The sequence below is a fragment of the Rhynchophorus ferrugineus genome, unplaced genomic scaffold (assembly GCF_030347505.1).
Source record: "Rhynchophorus ferrugineus isolate W39M unplaced genomic scaffold, kcgeb_rfMv2 rfM10, whole genome shotgun sequence".
NCBI lineage: Eukaryota > Metazoa > Arthropoda > Insecta > Coleoptera > Curculionidae > Rhynchophorus > Rhynchophorus ferrugineus.
In genome coordinates, this window is record NW_027472589.1 from 30,445,377 (window position 1) to 30,471,848 (window position 26,472).

At 34.9% G+C, this 26,472-nt stretch overlaps 1 protein-coding gene across 2 annotated transcripts in view; it reads left to right on the forward strand.

Annotated features, from left to right (window-relative positions):
• The window catches only part of Kni (knirps), a 902,599-nt gene that overhangs the window by 126,918 nt on the left and 749,209 nt on the right, over positions 1-26,472 (forward strand). Inside the window, exon 2 of one of the 2 annotated variants that reach the window (XM_076415606.1) lies at positions 15,244-15,292. The exons of the other annotated variant lie outside the window; for it this stretch is intronic. The gene's annotated coding sequence lies outside the window, so the exon portion shown is untranslated. The remainder of the gene's footprint in view (positions 1-15,243; positions 15,293-26,472) is intronic. 2 annotated transcript variants of the gene reach the window in all.

The following is a 26,472-nucleotide window of genomic DNA, read 5'->3' on the forward strand; positions in this document are numbered from 1 at the left end:
CTATTCATTTCATTATTTCCAATTAATTTTTTGTCAAAATTTTCTTTCACAATCTTTTGAACTCATAGATATTTTTACATCACTGTTTAATTATCAGCGTCTCGGCTAAATATTTCTTTCCGCACTATGTTTAAATCATAATGTCTTCCTTCGCCCGCCGTCTCCGTCATAATGGCAGATATTTTGATTTGAAAGGCTTTGGGCAGCTTCGGTCGGATACCGCCCTTATTTGTTTTTTTGTGAATTACCGTAACGTATGTGACTACGGATTAGTCACAGAGCAGCTCCAGAAGCTAGGTACCGATTACAGTCACCGTAGACTCGTCATGTCTTCGCCGAGGTACCAGAATTGCTAACGTCTCGTCGTCGAAGAAAATAAGCTACCACGTCGTCGAACAATCGATCCTCCCACAGCGTCGATTACGGGAGCCCTGTCCGAAAAATAGCTTGTTTTCAACGTCGTCGATGGACCACATTCAAGTGCCAAAGCAATGATGAAGCAACGGTATCTGTAGGGCCGGAAGATATCAACAGCCGTACCGGATCGCGACCGTACCAACTACAACCATTTCGATTTACCATATTTTTCAAAGCCCTTTTCACACAGCATATTTTGTTTGGTATATTTTTTTGTATTTGAATTTTTTTTTTCATACATTTTTGTATTTTTGTTGCTTGGAGTAATTTTATGTAAAATTCTGGCAGGGGAGTATTATAGCGACCTTGAGGCATGTCGAATTTTACATCGTGGAATAACGGTCTACAAAATACCCAGAAATATAATCCCAGATGTTGAACACGGGCGGGGTGCCAGCAGCGCCAACTAGAACCCGACAACGAATATCTGGCGGCAACCTCGAGACGTTTATCTGGGATGTTATTGAAGGGTATTTCGATTCATTGAGTACTCGACTAGCGTTTGGTTTAGACGTGCCACCATCGACTGCCCAAGCCTCGTCTCCAGGTAACACCACTGCCATGCGTTTTATCTAACTGTATTTTTCACATTTTTATATATCCAATAAATAACGGTCACATAATGTAAACATCACTGTTTCATTTCGTTTTACCTCCATTCACCGAGCCACATCATTTACCCTAAAGTGGTGACCCCGACGTGATCTTTCGCAAAATTGGGTTTGGACTCGTGAATGGAGGGTACGTGGAACATGATGTATTTTACGTGGCCGTTATACCTTCTGTTTCAAAATTTTAAATATTTTTTATTTGATTCATTTTCGATTTTACCTTCAATATTCCTTTTCATTTTATTCCTATTCATTTCATTATTTCCAATTAATTTTTTGTTAAAATTTTCTTTCACAATCTTTTGAACTCATAGATATTTTTACATCACTGTTTAATCATCAGCGTCTCGGCTAAAAATTTCTTTCGGCACTATGTTTAAATCATAATGTCTTCCTTCGCTCGCCGTCTCCGTCATAATGGCAGACATTTTGATTTGAAAGGCTTTGGGCAGCTTCGGTCGGATACCGTCGTTATTTGTCTTTTCTGAATTACTGTAACGTATGTGACTACGGATTAGTCACAGAGCAGCTCCAGAAGCTAGGTACCGATTACAGTCACCGTAGACTCGTCATGTCTTCGCCGAGGTACCAGAATTGCTAACGTCTCGTCGTCGAAGAAAATAAGCTACCACGTCGTCGAACAATCGATCCTCCCACAGCGTCGATTACGGGAGCCCTGTCCGAAAAATAGCTTGTTTTCAACGTCGTCGATGGACCACATTCAAGTGCCAAAGCAACTGTATCTGTAGGGCCGAAAGATATCAACAGCCGTACCGGATCGCGACGATATTTTTCAAAGCCCTTTTCACACAGCATATTTTGTTTGGTATATTTTTTTGTATTTGAATTTTTTTTTTCATACATTTTTGTATTTTTGTTGCTTGGAGTAATTTTATGTAAAATTCTGGCAGGAGAGTATTGTAGCGACCTTGAGGCATGTCGAATTTTACATCGTGGAATAACGGTCTACAATTACCCAGAAATATAATCCCAGATGTTGAACACGGGCGGGGTGCCAGCAGCGCCAACTAGAACCCAACAACGAATATCTGGCGGCAACCTCGAGACGTTTATCTGGGATGTTATTGAAGGGTATTTGGATTCATTCAGTGCTCAACCATCGTTTGGTTTAGACGTGCCACCATCGACTGCCCAAGCCTCGTCTTCAGGTAACATCGCTGCCATCCGTTTTATCTAACTGTATTTTCCACATTTTTATATTACTTCAATAAGTAATGGTCACATAATGTACACCACCGTTTCATTTCGTTTTACCTCCATTCACCGAACCACATCATTTACCCTAAAATATTACCCGATCATGACTGTTATTTTGACGTTAGTCTGCTATGTTCCTTTTTATCTTCCTTGTTATATTACCATAAATAATCGGACTCTAAATTGTCGCAACTGCTTTTATGTATTCATGAGAGAACTGTGATCTGAAATGGTGGTGATAAAACAACAATGTATCCCAATTCCGTCAGGTTCAACTATCGGCTGTCGTAACCGATTACGTATAAAGAGAAACTGTAAATATTGTCGTCGCTCCGACACGAAACGAACAATTTCAGAATCGACCGTAACGGAAAATGCGTGAGAAAATCCCGGCGCGTCAGCGCGCGCGGTTTTCTATTTTCTCCGCGCCGTAAATCAGCCGCCGCGCCGTTCGCCGTTCGCCGTTTGCCATTTGCTTTCGTTTTCCAAATCGAGTATCGGCCAAATAAATAAATTATCTAATTCCGCCCCCTGTTGGCGGTTCGGACCGCCTCGAGCCCGATATGCGACTCGCAATTCGGAATCTTATATCTATATAATCTCGCGGGACCAGTGCCGTGCGTATACCATATTTTTATGCGCGAGACCGTATTTTTTCTCGTCTCCTCCGGGTCGTGGTGGACGGCCGGCGATTCGCGTTCTAGACCTGTCGGGGTCGTATCGGCTATGATGATGTATGAGGAGGGTTATGCAACGAAATCCGGTTGCGAATTTTCATGTTACTGCGTTGCAGTTAATGCAAATATTGAATTTTAAATATTTTATTGAACCGAATTTTGCCAAGCTTATCGTATGGTAACTTGTAGGTATGATATGATAGTGGAATATCGATAGGTTTGTTTGTTTGTCATGTCATTAATTACTAATCCACTAATCTCACTAGTTTTGTTTGATATATCAGCCATGAAACGTAAAAGAATATGGCATCAAATTAGATTCCGAGGAAATAAAACTATACTAAACAGTGTCATAGGACTACTCGAAATAGAGATCCACTCAGTTCAAAATATGTGTATACGCAATTTGATAACTGAACTGTCAAATGATAGTACAATTAAGTAAGTAAAGCTAATCTCTTAGAAAGGGGTTCAAACATGTAAAGAGATCGGTGCTATCCAATGCACCAATTAAAATTTTTGACAGTACATAGGCGAAAAGAAACAAAAAGCTATAAAATATGTAGAATATCTTAAAATTATTTTCCAATCCCAGTGATGGTATATGGCACTCTTCTGAAGGACTGAAGAGTTTGAACCACTACCCTAAATGTAACTGCAATTAATATAAAAAATAACAATTAACTCTAAAATGTCTACTCTTTGATTCTGTTAACAATACGTAAATAAAAAAACACATTGAAGCTTCATGTTACCGGCCAAGCTCCTATCGTTAGTGAGTTTCAAATTTATTGAACAAGCTTAGCAACATTTCGCAAACGCACCAATTTGGCTTTAACAAACGCCCATTTCTACTTAATTCTTCTGACGCTACTGCCATAAAACCAGTTTACCAGTTGGAGTACATTCATCAAATAATGATTATGTTTAGGACTGAAGCCTTAGACCTGGGCCTTAAGATCAATATAAAGGAAAAATTACTAAATATTTGTAGTTCATAACATATTGTAATATGCGTGTCGCGTGCTTTGTCACCAAATAGAGCAAAGTTGAGATACCCTTTCGACCACAACATATATATTCACTCTTAACGCCAACCTAAACCAATTTTAGGTTTCTGATGAGAAAGTTGACTTTGTACGGTATCATACAAATTTCGAACAAAATAGCTGTGCTTGCACATGTATATATATATATATATATATATATATATATATATATATATATATATATATATATATATATATATATATATATATAATAATCTATATATCAAAAGAAAGTTGTATTACACCTTTTTTGAACGGCCAAATTTCTAAACTATTCAATTCCGTTGAACGATTTGTTGAACAGCAATGGCGATTATGAAATTATCGTTTCAACTCACAATCTGTCGTACAACAGATCGCATAGTGTACCATGATTCAACATTATAAATTTGCGAGAGTACGCTTTAGCTTCGAACTACTTCGGGTATTATCGCTGAAGTTATATTAAAATAATTTTGGGGATAATTGAAGAAACGGAAGCAGCATAGATTGAATAAACCATTAACAATTTGCTCAGCTTCTTCAGAAGAGAGCTGATCCTTCTAACTCAACTATTTTAGAGCTTTATTCATTTGTTTAAATAGTTTCTACGATATTATTTATAACTGAGCCTTTCGTTCATGTTAACAAATATAAATTCAGCATAATGGTAATCAATTTTTGCGATATAACAAGACTTCATTTCTAACTATAATAAAAAAGCCCTATATTTAAATCATAATTTTGTTTCGTACATTTGATTTATTCATAATATTCGTCACTAGATTTGATCTACCATCTAACTGCAACCCCACAGATACATACCATATATGCTTTCCAAGGGGTTTTTTCTTCTTTGCTAACTTATTTTGATATTGGTATAACACTAGCATTCTTGGCTCATTAATTCTCTAGTAAATGTTCTATGGATTCTCCTATTGTTTTTTAATATCTAGTATGAATTGCATAATGAAAGTTGTAGATGTTGCCGAATGCTCTATTCTCTTTTGAATGATTGAGTTTGTGTTTGACTGATCAACATTATCTCTGATTCTGTTACGAATTACACCCTTTCATTACTACGTAACGGTATTAATTTATATCATTGTCTCTACTTTTTGATAGTTTTTTTTGCAATTTCACACTCTCTGTAGTTGTGGGATGTTATCCTGAGCAATTTTCGCTCTTAGCCAAAATGTGTTTGGATTCTGTGGAGCTTGCAGTTAAATGCTTTCGTGCAATTTTACACAAGTTAATTTTCTATTGTAACATGTCTTTGTTATTTGTATTATAGATATATTATATTAAATATTCGTCTGAGGTTTTCTGTTTTCGTAAAAGTTAACCTACGTAATATCAAAGTTTTATGACTTATTTTATCCCCACTAATTACCATCCCAATTTTATATATTTATTAGCTCTTTGACCATTTCTGCTCGATATATTGAAAGACGCAAGTTCCAAACTGTTTACTTAATTATATGTAATTTTATTGTAGTGAAAGAAGATTCCCATTAAATATCAAATATTATATTGACTTAAGTATTATTAATATTATTAACCTATATATTTTTCTAAGAAATATTTAAATCACTGATGATTAATCGATAAGCATTACACGGATATCGATACCAAAATAAACCAATCGTGAAAAATCAAAACATATTTACTCGGATCCGTTCCGCAAATGGTTCGTGTAAATGTTGCTCGCGTTCACTTCCTTCCGTTGTCGTATCCAAGGCCACGATGGCCAGTTGCGCATACGACGGACGACGTCGACCTACCACCCATCGTCGACCTACCTCGCCACTATCCGTGCGGTTCGCGGGCAGCTTTACGAAACCCGAAGGAAGGATGTTGATGTGTCGGTACGGTGATTCACGCTCCGACGATGACGATGTGACGGCCAAGTGGGCGTCCATAGAAATATTCGAACAATTAGACAGACGTGTTCTACTTCAATGAGAACATAATTGTGTGAGAAATTTTATTATGCAATCATATATTTCTATGGTACACACATATACTTGTACAGTACAGTACTTCGAAATATGAATCTTCCGTATTTGCTACATTTTGTTATTGTACTAGGTGTTGCATTTATATGTTAACTCTATGGATATTTCCGTCAAGAAAACGTTTGTATTTGTGATGATTGCTAAATCTTGTCTATCCAACGCCAGTTACAACTTAACACTAGCTATATAACAGGTCAATTGAAACATCCCCGGTCTTACACATAGATGGCGCTACTAGAATTAAATCCATATGGTTTTTAGTTAGCCCTAAGCCTCAGAAGACGCGTGTATAAATTTGACAGCTGTCGGATCATTAGTCTGTGAATTATAGCATTTTGAGTGAAGCAAATTTTTTATTGTGAAAAAAATGGGTGAAAAGGAATTACACGTGTTGATAATGGTTTTTGAAGACAAAAAATACAGTTGAAGCAAAAACTTGGCTTGATCATGAGTTTCTGGACACTGCCCCAGGAAAATCAACCATCATCGATTGGTATGCCAAGTTTAGACGTGGATAAATGAACAACGAAGACGGTGAACGAATGGATGCCCAAAAGAGGTTGTTGCCGACGAAAACATTAAAAAAAATCTACAAAATGGTTTTGAATGACCCTAAATTGAAACTGAATGAAATAGCAGACACTCTAAAGATATCAACTGAACGTGTATATCATATTATTCACGAATATTTTGTACGAGAAAGTTCTGTGCAAAGTGGGTGCCGCGCGAGTTCACTTTTGGCCAAAAACAACGACTAGTTGATGATTTGGAGCAGTGTTTGAATATGATCAAGTGTAATAAACCTGAGTTTTTGCGTCAATATGTGACAATCAATGAAACATGGCTCCATCATTTCACGCCGAAGTCCAATCGACAGTCATTCGAGTGGACTGCACACGATAAACCCGCTCTAAAGCGTAGGAAAAAACAACAATCGGCTATCAAGGTTATGGCGTCTGTCTTTTAGGATACGCATGGAATAATTTTCATTGACTAGCTTAAAAAAAGGAACGAATATCAACAACGACTATTACATAGTGTTATTGGACAATTTGAAGGACGAAATCGTCGAAAAACGGCCGCTTTTGAAGGAAAAGAAAGTGCTGCGTCACCAAGACAATGCACCCTGTCACAACTCAGTGAAAACAATGGCAAAAATCCATGAATTGGACTTCGAATTGCTTTCCCGTCCACTGTATTCTAGGGATCTGGGCCCCCGCGACTATTCCCTGTTCTCAGATCTCAAAAGAATACTCGCTGGGAAGAAAGTTTCGTCGAATGAAGAGGTGATCGCCATAGCCTATTTTGAAGCAAAGGACAAATCATACTACAAAAATTGTATCGAAAAGTTGGATGGTCGCTATAATTAGTGTATCACCGCTGAAGGGAATTATGTTGAATAAAAAATAATAGTTTTGCCAAAAAAGTGTTTTACTATGGCAGGCCGGGGACTTTTCAATTGACCTGTTACGTTTAATCCATTAAGTGTTTGAATGTATTTTAATCAACTATATTTGTTGCTGAAAATACGAAGTAATCATGTAAACTGTTAAACAACTCAACGTCGACATTTCTCTATATAAATTGACAGTATTTTATTTATTATTGAGTTATTAGTGTATATTGAAGCTAATCATGGAACGCACAAAATTGAATATTCAACATTCACTACCTCTGTTAGTCGATATAAAGGGGTTTACTCCCTGAGCCTATCAAACTCTTTTAATTACTCATAGTGATACTGTTCCCTCACATGTCATCTGTCGGTTTAGGCTATAAAGATTTAAAATAAAACAGAACGGCCTAGAGGATTATCGAATACAATGAAGCAAAATTTATTGAACAAAAATTCAGCTCATACTATCAAAGGACAGCTTTCAGACATCTTTGGACTAACGGAGAGTTTCCGAACCTTTATATGCAATGGGAGCAATCCAAAACGATGGAAAATGACCATTACACTTCAAACACTGCTCCGAATAATCCACTCGTCGTTGTTTTTGGTCAAAAGTGAGCTCACGCGGCACAGAGCTTTCTCATACCTAAATATTCGTAAATGATATGATGCGCACGTTCAGTTGATATTTTTAGAATATCCGCTATTCTATTCAGTTTCAATTTACGGTCATTAAAAATCAATTTATTGATTTTTTAAAAGTTTTCGTCAAAAATTGAATCAACTAAATTGGGATTTCTTTATGGAAAATAACAAGTTGTGGGATATCAAGGGGATTTTTCACCCATCTCCTAATATTAACAATCTCAACAGGTTCCAATTGAGCGTCCTTGCTCGGCTGCGAATAGGGCATAGCAGACTAACGCATGAGCATCTGTTAAAAGGAAAAGATCCTCCACAATGTGACGAATGCCAAACACAACAGAGCGTCAGGCACATTCTTCTGGAGTGTGAAAAGTTTGTGGTACTGAGACAGCAGCTCGGAATGTCAAGGTCATTAATACAAGTGGTCGAACCCAAGCATTTGTATATACTTTTAAACTATTTAACGGCCACTGTATTGATACAACTTTTAATTAATTCAATAATTCTTTTCTATTGTAATTTGTTTAGTATATTGTTTTTGAATGTCATTTATGTATACTTTATTTAAAAATTCATTGCAACTCGACCCTAAATAGCCCAAGAGGCTGATGGGCTTTTGAAATAATAAATAGATAAATAAAAAAATGCGAGTGTTTTCAATTAACGACTTATCGAATGACCCCCGTAAAAAAATAAAATAAAAACTAATTCCGGATTAATCGGCCGACGGACATTCCGACGGCTGTCATGACGGATTTGATCCGCAATTTGTCCACGTCCTTGCAACATTTAAATCGACCATTATTCACGATACGTCGATGATATATCGTTCGTTATTCGAAACCGATGAGGAAAAATATTTTGATCTGGTCTCGGGCGGTGGCGCGGCCCGTCGCTCGGTAGGTGGAAACCGGGAAATGATTAATAATGATGATGTTATATGGGTATCTATTTGCGTGGAATCTTATTAAGTATAACAGAGATATTTCGTTCGGTTCGTAGGTGATCACGGTATCTTGGGAAAGATGTGTAGAAAGTGATGGGTTTAATGAAGGCCAGTCGTGTAGTCATCAGACCTAAATTTGATTAATTAGAGAACGAATGCGATTAGGTATTGTTCATCCTTGTTTTATTGAGCAGTGTAGATTCCGCGACAAATCTTTAGCACACAAACATTTGTATTACTATCATGATATAAAGAAAGATAGAATGATTTCAGGTCAGAGCTGTTGAGCTGCTATAGGTTTTGAAGGAAAGACAGAAATAAATTCATTTCTGAGAAAATTAATAATGTAAGTTATATTAAATAAGACCGAAGAAGAATTATATTTTTTACAAGACAACGCTGCCCTCGATTCATACCGCGAAACTCGTAGGACAGAAGTGATTTTCAGCTGGATTGGTTAGTGCAGTAGTAAAAGTCCTGCTGGGACATGGTCGTAAATTTGTGTTTGTGATTGTTTAATATTTGTGGTTGTCCAGGAAAGAACGTAAAATCCGACAAGGAAAATGATCCCAGTCACGCCAATAACCAGGCTGGGTAAGATCGGATGTCTTCCGGGATGACTACTATGTTGGTCACTCGCCAGTCGGTCGAGGACCGTGGTTCGGAGCCCACGTTAAATTGTAGGTCCACTCCAGATAAACCGCCGGTATAAGGAGACTTTAAAATATACAAAAAAGAACTGATTTTCAGGACGCAATATTCAAATTTAAAAGTGACTAAATATTAAAGCTTGCACATATTGTGTACTCAAATAATAAAAAAATTAAGAATGTTGAACTACTCAAAGAGCACTAGCTAAGATGGGAAGACAAGTAGTATCTTATACGAATTATAGTAATTGTACGATTACGAGAATTATACGACTGACTGTTGACTGTTGTCACCTCCCTACTCTACACATTTCTAACACCGATTTGGAAGCTCTAAAATTCCTTCTTCATAAAAAGTTTGAGGGCGAGTTCTCAGCCAATTACGCACATACTCCTTGACTTCTTCATTATTTTCAAATCTTTTGCCTCCAAGTGATGCATTTAGGGGCACAGACCAAAAATAATCACAAGGTGACCAATCAGGACCATAAGGAGGCTGCTCGAGGGTTTCCCAGTGCATTTTTTCCAATTTATTCTTTATACAAACTCTGATGTGTGTCTTGGCTTTGTCTTGAAGTATGATGATGTCTCGAACTGGCATACCGCCCGTCGTTTACTTCGATATGCGATTTTTGTCAACTGTAACATCGCAGAATAGTAAGCCGCATTCACTGTTCGTTGATAATAAAGAAATTCAATGAGTAAAACTCCACTTGAGTCAATGACACTTACAGATTGGGCAGCCTTCATCCTTTTTTCGCCACCTCTTACTCGCCAGAGTGTAATGATGAACCACGTCTCATCATCAGTGACAAATCGCCTCAAAAACCTACTCTTCTTGTCGAAATTGATTCAGATGCCTTTCACTCATCTCCGACTTGACCTGTTTCTGATTTTCGGTCAACAAACTTGGAGCTCTAATATTTCTAAAGCCGAGTTGATTAATGATGATATTAGGAGTTAATGCATAATCTGTGATGTTCTAAAGTTTTGTCGCTGATTATCTTAGGTTCTTGTATGTACTCTGATCATTTTTCATTTTAAATAGGCATTCCTTTAAGAAAATGTTTGTTTAGCACTGGTTCAGATGATTCTGCATATTTTTTGTAACATACGTGATTTAATATTACCAAACGATGCCTATAATATTCATGAATATTCCCCTTCGGTGCCGATGTAAGTGGTTTTCCTGGATTAACTATTTTTTTGTATTTATGATTGTGGTAGTATATGTATTTTTCATAGCCGGTCACATCTTCTGGATCTTTTCCCGTCGCATATAAAGGTGTGGAAACAGTTACATCATGAGCTGCTAAGCTATATGAAATTCCTTTTAGGGTTTGAACACTGGGTTTTGGAATACTGGGATTATAGCTGTTGGAGATAGTGAAGAGTCACACGAAAATTACAAAAAGCAAGTGACAATATAGATTATTGTACTCAAGCTTGGAAAATAAAAATTAATGAAAGTAAATCTGTGCATGTGCAGTTCACCTACAATCAGACCGTACAAGCACCAATAACTATCTATCTAGGAATGAATCTTGATGCTAAACTTCGCTGGAAGGAACATATAAAGAATAAAAGAAAATAATTAAAATGGAAATATAGGAAAATGTATTGGCTAATAGGAAGAAAATCACAATTATCAGTACATAATAAATTGCTAATATCTAAGCAAATGCTGAAACCTAAATGGGCATACGGAGTTCAATTATGGGGATGTTCTGCAAAGAGTAACAAACAAAATACAAATTTTTCAGAACAAGTCCTGAGAAGTATTGTGGGCGCACCCAAATATTACAGGACTGATTATCTCCATCGGGACCTTCAGATACCAACAGTCAGTCAAGAAATCAAAAGAATTGCAAGGGGGCATGAGGAAAGGCTCCATTCCCATGAGAATGTTGGAGTATTGCTACTTTTCGATACCACCAGAGCAGGAAACAGACTCAAAAGAATCAAACCATCTGATCTTGTGTATGTTAGTATGGTGTAGTGAGGTGCAATTAATAAAAAATACAGCAGTGACATGTATAAACATTATTTCACCAGAGACTGAGATAGGGCCGATGAGTCCCCCTAATTATATGCCTGGATTTAAGTTATCATTAAGATAAAGACAAATTGTAGGTTAGTCGGACACGACTAGTAACAATCTAATAATTAAATAATAAAAAAAGCATTGTTTCTTTCAGATGATTGAGTTAATGTATGGAGAACGTTAAAAGAAACCTACTAACTATGCGGACTACCTGCTTCACTGCTACAAACAAATATGTGGGAGGTTCCGTTATCATTCACTAATCATCTCATTCACATCATTGACCGGATTATCTCGAATGAGTATCTCAACATCATCAATTATGAGGTTTTTATCATGACTACTATATTTCTGCTAAGTACTGCTATATTCCAAGATGATAATGCGCCCATACATACAGCCTAAAAGATCACTTTTGATTTGAGCAGTATCAGGTATTATGAAAAATCTTCTCTGGTCAACACAATCTCCATATCTCAACATAATCGAACAGTTATGGAGAGATTTCTACATCCAATATCACTGGCGGATGTTTTTGGTACAAGATCAAAATTCCACCGGACACTATTCACGCACTCTACGAATATATTCCTCGTAGCAAATAGTGGCTTATCATCTTATTAATATATAAATACAGTGTATGTATTATTGTACTAGAAGTTAATAACTAGTTGTGTGCCAGATGCTTAGAAAAAACTAAGTCTTAAACTTGAAAAATAGTTCATAATGTATTAGCCGTTAATCTTATGGTATTTCAAGTTAATTCATGATGTTATATTATCGTTAATATGTCGCCATATTACCGCTCTAAATTTACGTCCAAACGTTAAGTCAGCGCCGAGATCAGATCATAAAACCGGACATTAAACAAACACGTCTCTTGTTCACACCATTCGATACATACCCAATAGACGGGAAGAACTACGACCAGCTCTAATTTAAAACGTACATCTTCAGCGCCGATATTATCCGCGCACATATCTAACAATAATAAAAGTAAATCGTTTTGTTCGATGGCCGATCGTTACGTCCATAAAGTCAAGAACCTTTTGCCAGCCAGAAGCATACGTATCGACGCAGAAGAGGCCCGACCATATACAAACGCATATCTCGAAACCCAGTAAAGATTAAAAACCTATAAACTGCGGACAAAAGACTGAAGGAACCCATAACAGTTTGTAAAAACCGACTTATGGCACCATTAAACTGGTAAATGTAGAGCTAAGAGTCCGGTGGTAGTACCAGTAAAGGTACTAAAAGTATGTAAACGATCCTGGCTTGGTTGTTCGCCACGATATGTTCCTATTACCGGGGCGTATCTTTTAGTTCTCTGACTCATTTATTGGGATTTTTAATTCCTTTTTGTTGATATATTGTTACGGTTGCCAGCTAATTTACAATTTATTTCTAAAGTGACTTAATGCCAGGTAATTATCTGTATGACGCGGAAGACCGGTCCTTGGTCCTTACTTAGTCTCTAATAAAATAAAATTAGTAGTACTTTTGAGTGTATTTAACACTACAAAGTCACATACAATCTCATGATTTAGTTCTCTTGAGCCTGCGTGCTAGTTCAGTGTTATCCAAGAGTGTCAGAACATTGGTGTTAACATGGCAGTGCAATTTCCTCTCATTTCCTTTCGTGCGAATGTCTTTATCTTCTCTATGACAGTTGAACTCGAGGGTCTCGGTGTAACAATTATATCTGTGATAGCGAGGTGCATCCACAATATTTCTCAGGACATTTTTTGGAAATATTTGTGTTGATATTACTTCCATCAGAACAATATCATTACTGAATTCCATAGGTCCATATAGATTTTAATATTTGCTTGTATAGCATCCACTTATTATTTACATATTATTTAGACTTTGTTCAAAATAGCCAATGTATTTTTTTAAATTTTAATCCGAGTTATTTTCTTTTTGTTGTTATTTACTTTTTCCAACGAAGTCCATCAAGAATCTGGGCATTGGTTAGTATATCAATAGTTTGATTGTATTTGAATTCAATAGCACTGCTTTATTCTAGTTTACATGTATTCTACATGTCTCGTACACTTGTTTATACTTACTTTGTATATATACAATATTACTTGAGTGTTGTGGATTTCTAGTCCCAAATGTATTAAATAATTTTCTTAACAATTATGAACTGATGGCACAGTGGTAAAGGCGATGGGACGGTCCTCCTACTGTTGCGATAGCCGCGGGTTCGAATCCTGCTGGGGCATGGTCGTAAATTTATGTTTGTAATTGTTTAAAATTTGTGAATGTTCTAGGCAAGAGTGTAAAATCCGACAAGGAAAATGATCCCAGTTACGCCAGTAACCAGGCTGGTAAGACCGGATGTCTTCTGGGATGGTTTCTAAAGTTGTGCTTCGGAGTCGACGTTAAACTTTAGGCCCAGTCCAGATAAACCCACAGTTGGTAAAAGGAGACTTTAAAATATATTTAGAAAAAAAGATATTCATATTAAGTTAGACGATTATCTACTTTTCTAGATACCTTTAATTAACCTTTTCAGTCGAAATGTCACAAATTCTCCTTCAAAAATCTACCCATAGGAAAAGTGAATGTAACGTGATTTATATATATACATATATAGTGTGTGCCTATAAATTGCACTGATTTTAAAATATAGATTCCAAAATGTATCTTTCTTTTAACAGATATGTAAGGTCCCCTAGATGTCCCCCCCAATCTGATTGTTTTGATAGTGATTCTGTAGTTCCTATCAAATTATCAGCAGGTAGAGGTGCATTTCCCATAGTTTCTTTAATAATTTTTTTTATTAATCTGCTAGAACGTCAACAATCTGCCCGTGGGCAATAAGTATTATTATATAATTATAAACAACATCGTTTTCTAGATACTATTCTTACTTATTTTAAAGTCCATCCTAACTTATTCTAGAAACTATTCTAGCTTATTATAGAGATTATTAAATCTCACTCTATGTGTGTATTAATCAGTTCGTATGGCAGTTTGCGTTTGAGCCTACGCACTTCATTGTCATCGCGCACGTTTAAATGTTTGGCCAGTGCATTGTGATGCACTAATAATATTTCAGAGTACTTCGCACTAACACTCCGAATCACACTCGTTATGGGTTCTATGGGGATATCGCGCTGAATCAGTTTGTTGGACACGTAATATGGGGCATCGACGATGACTCACAACACTCTATTCTGGAATAAAAATGATTTTACAAATTATATCACAATAATTACATTAAATACCAGTTTATAATTCAAGTGTTGTAAAAACTACGAAGAATCAAAATACAAATATACTACTCATAACAAAGTGATATATCATCCAAATATTTCTTGATTATAAAGTCTTTCAGGTCATAGGTTTCCGATTACAAGATTTACAACGCTCAAGTAACATCATCAACTAGCCCTATGGCTTTTCTGATATCCAAATTCTTCAGATATACAGATCCAAATAGTTAATTATATTTTGAATAGTTTTCAACAATCAAGTAATAATAACTCCCGATAAGTTATTTAACATACAATTTTACAATTATTCCTGTTTTGTTTATTTATTTATATTATTGTTGATATTTCTTAATTTTTTTTCAGATATTTTCTCCGGCTTTTGGATCCCATTCTAAGACAGTTGCGTGAACAGGTAAAAAAACTATTTTAAAACTGCTAGTAGGAATATTTATTTAGAGCTTAGAGCAAGCAAATCCGTAAAATCTGTACCACTTATTTATGCATAATTTGATGTAAGAACTAAAACTAGACGTATAAATAGTTCTTTCCAACTTAAAGGTATCTAAAAATAACCCTTTTGCGTCAAATCCTTGGAGATAAGTTAAATATAGAAGCGGAACAGTACTAAAATAGTAGTTGCCCTTTTAACTACATATAATACACTCATATAATGTGACGCCATATATATGGTTAATATGTATAATTAAAATATAATATATCTAATATGATAAAGGTTAAAACACAAACATTTTTGAGTCAATTGAGCCTTTGAATATAATATTTTAAAATAAATAAGTTACTATATTAAGCATTTATTCTATTTTATCTGAAGCATCGACATTTCTCCATATTTAACATTTTTTTGGTGTAAATTCAAATTATATTTGGAAAAAAATTAGCTAAGTCATTCTACTTTCTGTTCAGCTAATTATTTCATGTAATTATTTGTTTAATAGTTTTTAATGACAAAATATTAATATTTATTTTATATATTTTTCATTCTGTTTCCAAAAATAATTTCTCTACAGTTTTTTTCGTTATATCTTACAATATTATAAATATCTTTTTGATATTATATTTTATTTATTGAATGTTATATTTGCATTTGAAGTTGAATTTCTATTTTTTTTTATCAGGCTTTCGGTTATTTTATAATAGGATAGGCATTGTCGTTTGTTGAATCGATTCAACAAGTTGTCATTAATATGAAATAGTCTTAAGATAAATTAAAAGTATTGGTTTTTAAAACCTATAGGTTTCAAAATTAGTGTAATGTAGCAGTTCCACCAAACATTTTTTGACATAATTTAGAGGAGTTTGAGTAAAAGAATTGCAGCTCAAGATTTAACGTCAACAAAGGTAGATTCCAAGCCCTCATAGTACCCTAACCACAAGTTATTGCATTTAGGAAATATTCGTGCTCTCAAAAAACTGTAATATGGATTAAAGCTTACAATTTAGGTTATAGGGAGAGTTTTATAGTATATAACTTATATATATATATATATATATATATATATATATATATATATATATATTGTTATTTGAAAATGCATAATTTTATTCATTTCAACATTATTTAATATTGTGGTTCATATTCTGTATATATTTTCTATACTCTTACATGTAGCATAATCCGATTTACCCTGGTATTTAGCGTTCCTTAGACGATTTAGTGCATTGGGGTACTATACGTTGTCGGTACGCTTACCCGATAGACAGAGTACAATTTTGTTAACATGGCCGCTCTAAATGTTACTAGAACTGCCGTATAGTGATTCCATAGACCGTCGTTCAGTTGATATGGTACCCTTGAGTTAACTTTAACTAATTGGTGCTGCTATGCGGAGTACCACTGCCGGTTTGGTCGATGTGTTGTTTTTCTTTCTTCAAGTTCAACACACAAGCGATAGTTTTTATTGACGGACAAAGGTTATTCCGTGAAATAGTAGTCCTTCCTAATAAAGTTAATTATATTTATTTTAGAATAAGAATGAATGATTTACTTGTTACATTGAAAGGTGTTTTTTTAACTTCAAATTTGCACAATTTTTTAAAATTTCTTAACTTCTACACTCAATTTTATATATTCATTTAATTATTTTTAAATCCCAAATATTTTAAACCGTTAACAAGTTATTGTCTTATTATTTTGGGTAGCCAATATCTCTTTTGGGCAAACCAGTAACATAAATCAAACAATATCATTTTTATTGTATCATATACAAGCCAGCCCGATAGACGTTATGCTGTCTAAACTGTGCTATAGTTCGAACTGTAATAAAAAATCATAAAAATTATTTCAAAAACTATACAGTTTTAATTGTGATGCTTTTTGATGGAAAACAATATTAGTTGTGTTTAAAATAATCGTCCTGTGATTAAATGTTGATAGTTCTTCAACTCTGAGATAGGCGACATACATTGCCACTGTAAAAAAAACATAGATTTTCAAGATTGAGGACGAACAACTTGCTTTTTATTTTGAACACAAATTCCTCATCCTTTTCCCTTATTTTATCCTGAAAAGCATTATGTATTATGCAACGAAAAGATTTAAAATTTATATTATCATTTATAATATATCTAAAATTACTGTGATGTTGTTGATATACCAGAATCGAAGAATATATATATATATATATATATATATATATATATATGTATATATATATAATCTTTTTTTTTTCATATATATACAATAAAAAAACTATACATGAAAATCTATTTTGTCCTGCAACACTGTGTATGTCCATATGCATATCTACGAGGACAACAAATATTAATACTAACATATGAATAATGTTAAGCCATATATACCATTGTATATTAAAATTGATTGTCCAAGAATTAACGCTAATGATGTTGCAATGTATTCAGCACCATATCATACTAATTCACGTACAACATTTGTTGCATTTCATGTAATACTTATTATATTGTTGTTTCATGACCGAATACGGTACAAGGTTAATATCATCGCACAGTTTGAATATTTATTAAGGACCGTTGCTTAAATGATCGGTGTGATTCAGTTTAGTAGTTCACCGGTTTATCTATATATGCACCGATGTCGAAACGTCGTTACTGTTTATTGGAAAGACCTCGGTCTTCTTGTGTGGCATTCATTAGACACATACAATTAAACTATTTTATTACTATTTGATAGCATAGCTCATTTTTTTGAAATTATTGTCCTGAATATATATCTATAGGAATATATATATATATATATATATATATATATATATATATATATATATATATATATATATATATATATATATATATATATATATAATGTGTCACTGATCACTGTCACTTCCAGAATCACTACTCAAGTGAATAACTAAGCTGTTTCCAATCTGTAAATCTATCAATAACTTGCTCACTATTACACCATCTTCAATTTCTTTCTCAATGTGTCTTGTCGAGCTCATCCAAACCGAAGGTCTTATTGTCGACAATGCTTAATATATCTTAATATATATGTATATATATATATATATATATATATATATATATATATATATATATATCCATAAATCCAGAGAGTTTTGGTTCGAATATCCTTCTCGACTTGAATGTCTATTTCATCAATTGCATTAAAAATGCAGTAATAGGGGGAAGATGTAATACTTTGGGGCCTTAATGTTCAGAAATCTGATTTACCGTATATATTTTCTTTCAGGATTATTTCTAAAAAAGCATTTAATTTTTACAATATAAAATGCAAGTAAATATTTTATTTATATTTACCTATTAACAATTTTAAATAGTTCATTCTTTAACATGGTTTCTTCAAGACTTATTTTATGTACTTTAACCATTGGACTTAGAGGAAGACAATACTTCTGCACCTACTTGTGATGAAAAATTATGTGTCTGCAATGAATTGTTAATAATTGTTTTGACTAACAAAACAAAATCGATAGTTATTCCAAAGTTTACCTTTTTCGATCAACTTTTGTTGCCTTTACGCTGTATTAACATATTTATCACCTTGCCATGAGTGATCCAATGTACCATTCTCTAATATTCATGTTTCATTTGAATATACAAATTGGATATAATAATTCTTCCTTGATTTTGTTACATGTTTTTAAAAAATGTATTTTTTTAAAAGCAATATCTTATTTTTACATCACTTATTCTCTGTAATAATTATATTAAATTATGCTTGGATTGAAAAAAGTACTTACTGTTTTTATACATTTCGTATATTTGATCTCTAATACAGCTAACATCAAGCCGATCTTGATTCGTCACCTGTATCGCATAAAGACGGTTTCTTTTTGGTTATTTTAAGGTTAAATTGTTTTTTAAGATATTTTAGTGACCTTGCCCCATACTAATATTCAGTGCAACTTCACGACTTTAAAAATACTTTGAATAAAAACCGAGATTTGTAATTTATTAAAACAAGATGTTAAAACAACGTTTGCCGGTTTATAACCCGTAATTATAATATTTTGAAGAATTTTGCAGACGTTTGAGGAACGGGCAACTTTTGCAGGCTCTTTTGGTGACATGATCGATAACTTCGGTAACTTCTCTAACAGCATTCCATCTCTTTTTGAGTAGAATAAAATAAGAAGGTAAATATTGTTTGACTGTAAAATGAATTTACAACTTTCGAAAGGCACATATTGATGATGCGCGTCACTACTATTTGAATATATATATAATATTTTAACTAATAACAAAGAACTAATATTAAGCTTTAAGAATATCGAATTAGTTCAGAAAAAGAAAGTCTTTAGGAACATGCATGTAAATATTTCAACTAGATGATCCATTGGAAAGAGATATTACTGTGCTATATTTAGATATATTCTTGTAATAATCAAATAAAGTGAATCTATTTGAGTAACAATGAAACTATGGCGAAACCGAAGCGATTAGTATTCGATCCGTGGACGCACTAACCAAAATTAAACTTCGTCTGATCGCTTAATTCGCCATTGTTTATAATCGATGCACCTTCATAATAAGGCTATCGGCGGCGTGATATGGTTTTTCCTTTTTCGCTCGTTTCGTCGTTTGCGGTCAGGGCGCGGTGCCAACTGCAGTCGAATTGTAGCAATACGGATTGTTTGCGATACATTATTTTTTAATGGGATAATTAATTCGCGGTCATTGTTATAAACGAAAAACGAAATGCGTTCATATATCGCATTGTATACAAATCGCGACGCGGTGCAATTGCGAAAGGTCAACGGATAGGGTTCGTGATGTGTTCGATGCATTTTATAATATTAAGCATTGCGTAATTGATATAAAATATTTAGAAAATTGGACCGACTTCAAGAAATAAGTAAGGAATACACTAAAAATTAAAAGCATAAACAGACTTAGATTTTTAACACCCAAAAAGACGTTTTAAAATAAAATATGCTCATAATAATTATAGTAACAGATGAATTGACAAGTCCCCAGCCTACCATAGTAAAACATATTTTTTTGGCAAAATTATTTTTTTATTCAATATTATTCCCTTCAAGGGTGATGCACTGATTATAGCGACCCTCCAACTTTTCCATACAAATTTTGTAGTACGATTTGTTCTTTGCTTCAAGATAGGCCTAAGATTCGTCGATCACCTCCTCATTCGACGAAAATTTCTTCTCAGCGAGCAATTCCTTTGAGATCTGAGAACAGGAAATCGTCGCTGGGGGCGAGATTTCATGCATTTTTGCCATCGTTTTTACTGACTAGTGACACGGCCGTTTTTCGGGTATTTCGCCCTTCAAATGGTCCAAATACTCTATGTTATAGTCGCTGTTGCTGATCCTATCTTTTTGAAGGTAGTCAATGAAAATTATTCCTTGCGAATCCCAAAATACAGACGCCATAACCCTGCCAGCCGACTGTTGCGTTTTCCCACGCTTTGGAGCGGGGAATAATGGAGCCATCTTTCATCCATTGTGACATATTAAGGCAAAAATGCGGTAACCACCTCTTTTGATCGTCCACTGTGTTCACCGTCTTTGGTGCTCATTTCACCACGTCTAAACTTAGCATATCTTGATAGTTGATGGTTTATTTTGCTGAGGCAGTGTCCGAAAACTCGGCACCAAGCCAAATTTTTGCTTCAACTGTATTTTTTTTCCCTTCAAAAAAGCAATATTTTTTCAACACGCGAAATTTCTTTTTATCCATTTTGTTCAGAATAACAAAAGTTGCTTCACTCAAAATGCTATAATTCACAAACTAATGATCCGACAGCTATAAAATTTATACACGCATCTTTTCAGGGTCAAAGCTTACTAAAAATATATGAATTTAATTCAAGTAGGGACATCTATGCGTCAGGCCGGGCACTTTTCAATTAAACTGTTATTTTTTATTCTACTATATACACACCATTAAGATTAATACCTACCTAAACCTATTTATTTATTTACAATATTATTTTAACTACTACCAAATCATCACTTTGTAGTTGGTGACGAGCGTAAACAATACCAAAATACTACAATTTTTTTTTATTTTCTCATGTTTTTAATACATTTTGATCACTCATATGAGCTGAAGTAATCAATTTGAATGTACCTGCTGTTGAGTTTAGTGGTGAGGTTTAATGAATTTAAAATTGCGATTTAGATTTCAGTGTCAAGGAAAAGGAAAAGTAGTCATCAAAGGAAAAAGTTCGATTTGTATTATTTGTGACAAACCCAGCTTAAGCAGACAACGTGAGAGGACAGCGAGCTAGGTGTAGATATATGATTTGAAAAATATTAAGATGGTATGGTAAATATTTTAGATATCTACCACATGAAATTACCAAACCAATTTACATGTTATTGTAAATTGGCACACCAAAAAATGACAACATTCATTTTTTTTTCTCTAAATTGTTGAAGCTGTATGAAACCATGTGTTAAAATAAACTGAACAAGAACTGTTACTGCTAGAATATGTCCATTATCTTGAGTAAGAGAGGCTAAATCCTTATTTTACACTCGACTCTACGTCCCAAGAAGTCTGATAAATACTTCTCAATTCAAGAGATTGCCAGAGAGATGAGATACATTCTCAATTAATACGTATTCACTTAAACATATTTTTAAATGATTTATTATAGCAATAGAATTAACACTAATAAGCTATTTGTTTTAAAATCACAAAGATCTTATTCTACTATTGACATTATGGGCTTAACATCTCTGTCATTGATTTTAATGCGCACTAATTTTCGCTAATGGCTTCACTGAACTGAATCAAATGATTTTGCTTTTTTTAATCTTCTGTCCGAGCTATTATTATCAGTGAGCTCGAGGACCTCATCGCTGATGTGTTGATGGAGCCTCTGGTCACGTTCTTGAGTATAATCCTCGATAACGTCATCAACAGTTTCTGTCTTGAGGTTCTTATTCATATTTTCGTCTCGCATGTACCATGAAGCATCAACAATACCTCGTAGTACCTTGTGTAGGAATCTTTATATAATATTTCTATTACTTTAACACATTTTTTAACATTGGTTTCAAGGGGAATTGAAGGACTTATTGGTAAAGCAGACGCTTAATAAATACTGACAGTGCTGAATATCTACTCTATAACTAGTACATATTTTTGTAGTTCAGCTTGACTTCTTTACTTTTTTTTCTTAACACGTCTGTTTCTGGCTGTATTTCCATACAGGACTACTTGCTGATTTATATATTGGTAATCAATGTGCACTTATAAGACTTTATGGCCATAAAAAATTCGCTTTGGAATCCAAGTGTATGGTCCACTTATCAGGGTTGGTTTGGTTTGGTATACGCCACAATAATATAATACCACATATAATATAATACAATATAAACTACATTACGCTACAGAAAATCTTCCTGTATGACCAGTAAGCTTTTAAACCGCAATATTACAACCAATTCGACTAGTAGCTTTTCTCCTTTTTGATATAATTTTTGATCCAATAACTATGCATTCCATTTCTTCCAACCTTTTTGGTCCTCCAGAATTCTTGCTTTTGATATCAAATATAACTACTTTTGAATGACGAGGCATCATCGGCATAAGTTTTAAAAATGTTTGACGGTCTTCGTCAGCAGATTCTATCAATTTAAACAACAAAAGTAATGAATGTCGAAGGTGAAATTTTGAGCTGTCCATGATTAGTGCCTGTATACAGTGAATAATTGAGAAATATTAAACAAAAAGCTGTTATTCTATATAGAGATAATCATAATGCTTGACTAAAATACATGCAAACATCAAATATGTTGCGAGAAAGTTCGGAAATACTCTTAATAGATGCTTACTGAGATAAAAAAAATAAGAATAAATTTCTGTTTCAAATACATTTGGTTTCTAGTAAGAAAGAAAATTAATATATATTAAGTTTTTTAATTAATTGTTCGAATGGTAAATACCGTGGCGAACAATGGCAATATGAACGAACGATTCGCGTTCAATACACACGAGAGCACGCAAGTGATGTCCGCGATCCTTCGCTGCTCTCCCGACGCCACTCCCGCGAGGTACCGTCGCACCGATTTATGGCCGGGCGAGCTCGTGAGGCCGCGCGCGGCGGTCCGCATGTAATATGCGAGCCAGATGATCTGATAACCCGCGTCCCCCCTATAATTACGGATTATCAAATGTTTATTTTTCGATACTAATGCGGTCGTGGGACGGTATTAATTATTATATTGTTAGTGGCGCGAAACCGCGCGGTCCCTTTCTGATTTATGTGCGTCGAGCGGACCCGAATCCCGCTCCATCTAAATCACTAACGAGAAATTTCAATTTCGCAATTCGCATGGACGTCGGCTTTGTTTTTTCTTCAATCGAGCGGGTTTGTGAACGTTCTAAATTCTTTGGCGATAAATATTGACGATTGTTGTTTCCTGTTGTAACTGGACTGGTCCCTAGATGAATTGAGAACGGCAATGATATCATTAAAGTGTGGTAAGACCGCCGTAATCAGCCAGGTGATGATAGAAATGATCAAGGCTGATATAGATATTGTTTCAACAGATTCATGTTCTGCTCACACAAATTAGCGATTGGATAGAGTATCGTTGATATGATAGAGAGCAGTAATTGTTCCTATATTGATAAAAGGAGATAGGATAGGAGTTTAACATCGCCATTGCTTTGGCAAAGTTAGGAATGACATGTTCCCTTGAAATATATTAAACTTGTCCATACATCTTAGACGACCAGTTCCTTAGATGTACGCAGGGGCAAAGTAATTTGTGATATTCATTTGGTGTTCTCCAAGGAGGTTAGGTCTCTCCACTGTTTTTTAACATAATAGTGGATGCAATAATCCGAAGAGCGTTTGATGATGCTAAAAACTCCTTGATTAACTTGAGAATTGCTAATGATACCGGTATATTCACTCATGAAGAAGTTGAGGCTTATACAGAGCCACATGGCTTGAGAACTAATAAAAAATACTAAAGTCCAGGCCTACCAGAGTAAAACACATTTTTTTGGTAAAATTAGTTTTTTTTATTCAACATAATCCCTTTCAAGAGTGATACACTGATTATAACGACCCTCCAAGTTTTCGATACCATTTATGTCGTACGATTTGTCCTTTGATTCAAAATAGGCCTCAGTTTCGGCGATCTCCTCTTCATTTGACGAAAATTTCTTCCCAGCGAGCATTCTTTTGAGATTTGAAAACAGGAAATAGTCGCTGGGCGCGGGATCTGGAGAATACGGTAGATGAGGGGACACTTCGAAGCCCAATTTATGGATTTTTACTATCGTTTTCACTGATTTGTGTCACGGTGCATTGTCTTGGTGAAGTAGCACTTTCTGTTTCTTCAAATGCGGCCGTTTTTCGGCGATTTCGTCCTTCAACCGGTCCAATATCACTATGTATTAGTTGCTGTTGAACGTCCTTCTTTTTTTAAGGTAGTCAGTGAAAACTGTTCCATGCGTATCCCAAAATTCACACGCCATAACCTTGCCAGCCGACTGTTGTCTTTTCCCACGCTTTGGAGCGGGTTCATCGTGTGCAGTCCACTTGGATGACTGTCGATTGGACTTCCGAGTGAAATGGTGAAGCCATGTTTCATTCATTGTCACATATCGACGCAAAAACTTGGGTTTATTACGCTTGATCATCTTCAAACACTGCTCCGAATCATCAACTCGTCGTTGATTTTGGTCGAAAGTGAGTTCTTGCAGCGCCCACTTTGCACAGAGTTTTCTCATACCCAAATATTCGTGAATAATATGATGTACACGTTCAGTTGATATCTTTAGAATGTCTTCTATTTCATTTAATTTTAATTCACGTTAATTCAAAATCATTTTGTGGATTTTTTAAATGTTTTCGTCGGTAACAAACTCTATCGGGCGTCCACTGCATTCACCCTATTAGGTACTAATTTCACCACTTTGCATACCAATCCTCGATTGTTGATTTTCAACAATTGACTTTGTATATGACTGTATTTTTTCCCTTCAAAAAAGCAATATTTTATCAACACGCGAAATTTCTTTTTATCCATTTTCAATCATCAATTTTCAATCCTCAAGAGAGGCTTATACTATCTATTTTATTGTTGTATTATCTATAGTATTATCTATCTGTTAAGCTTATACTATTCTATTGTTCCAAGTTGAGCCAAGAGGGGCAACAAGAGAGGCATAACCAAGGGAACTATTAAAAGAGCAGTAGAGAGTAGAAAAGAGAGTTTAGTAAATAAAGCCTTTGATGTTAATTAATCTAAAAATAATCGATATATTTGAACTACGCGCATTATTTTTGTTAATAATAATATCATTTCAAAATTAAAAAGAAGCTGGAAATATAAATGTTGAAATCAATTAATCGCAGCGTCAACATCAAGTCCCATCGATAATTCGAAAACAATCTCGGGCCGGCGCGTAATTTTTCTCACCGGGTACCATTACATGGTGAACGGACGTTGTCATATCGTCCGACCATTTAGACCGCGCCAACAGATTGACTTGTCAGTTTGATAGATTCCATCCGAACCGAACGATTTATCATCGATATCAAGTTCAAAGAGCGAGAATATCTCTCGTACGTGGCGTGAAATATCGTTTTCTATTAGCGGGTCCGCGCGGCCGATTCCCAGATCCATTTTTTCTCGCGTCGCGGTACCGCACCACCACCACCCCCCTTCGCCCGCCCGACCCCCGGGCGTCCTTAATGATCCGAGAGCGGAGAATAAAGAATTAGATTCTTTTGCTCGGTTGTCGTGCTTCTTTTTTCTTATACTCCTCGTCGTCTTCTTCTTTTTGCCCGCCCGTCCCGTTAATTATTATTGGGTCTTTTTTTTTCCTATCTCGTTGTTGGAACTGAATCGGTGTTGATTAGTCCGTATTGTTTCAGTTTATTGAAGGCCATCACGGGAACGAATTCACCGGCGTGATTTTTTTCTGGTACGGTACACATTTGTTTATTGGGTGATTTATTAGTTAGTTGCACCTATCGACCTAGAAATTTCATTTAACATCGTTGCGTATCGGTTGTGGTTATTGTAACGATAGCGGGTGTTTTTTTCTGTTGTTGTTGTTGTTGTTGAATGATTTATTACTACATAGTATAAAACAAAGTCGCCTTTTCTGTCCCTATATCCCTATGAACGCTTA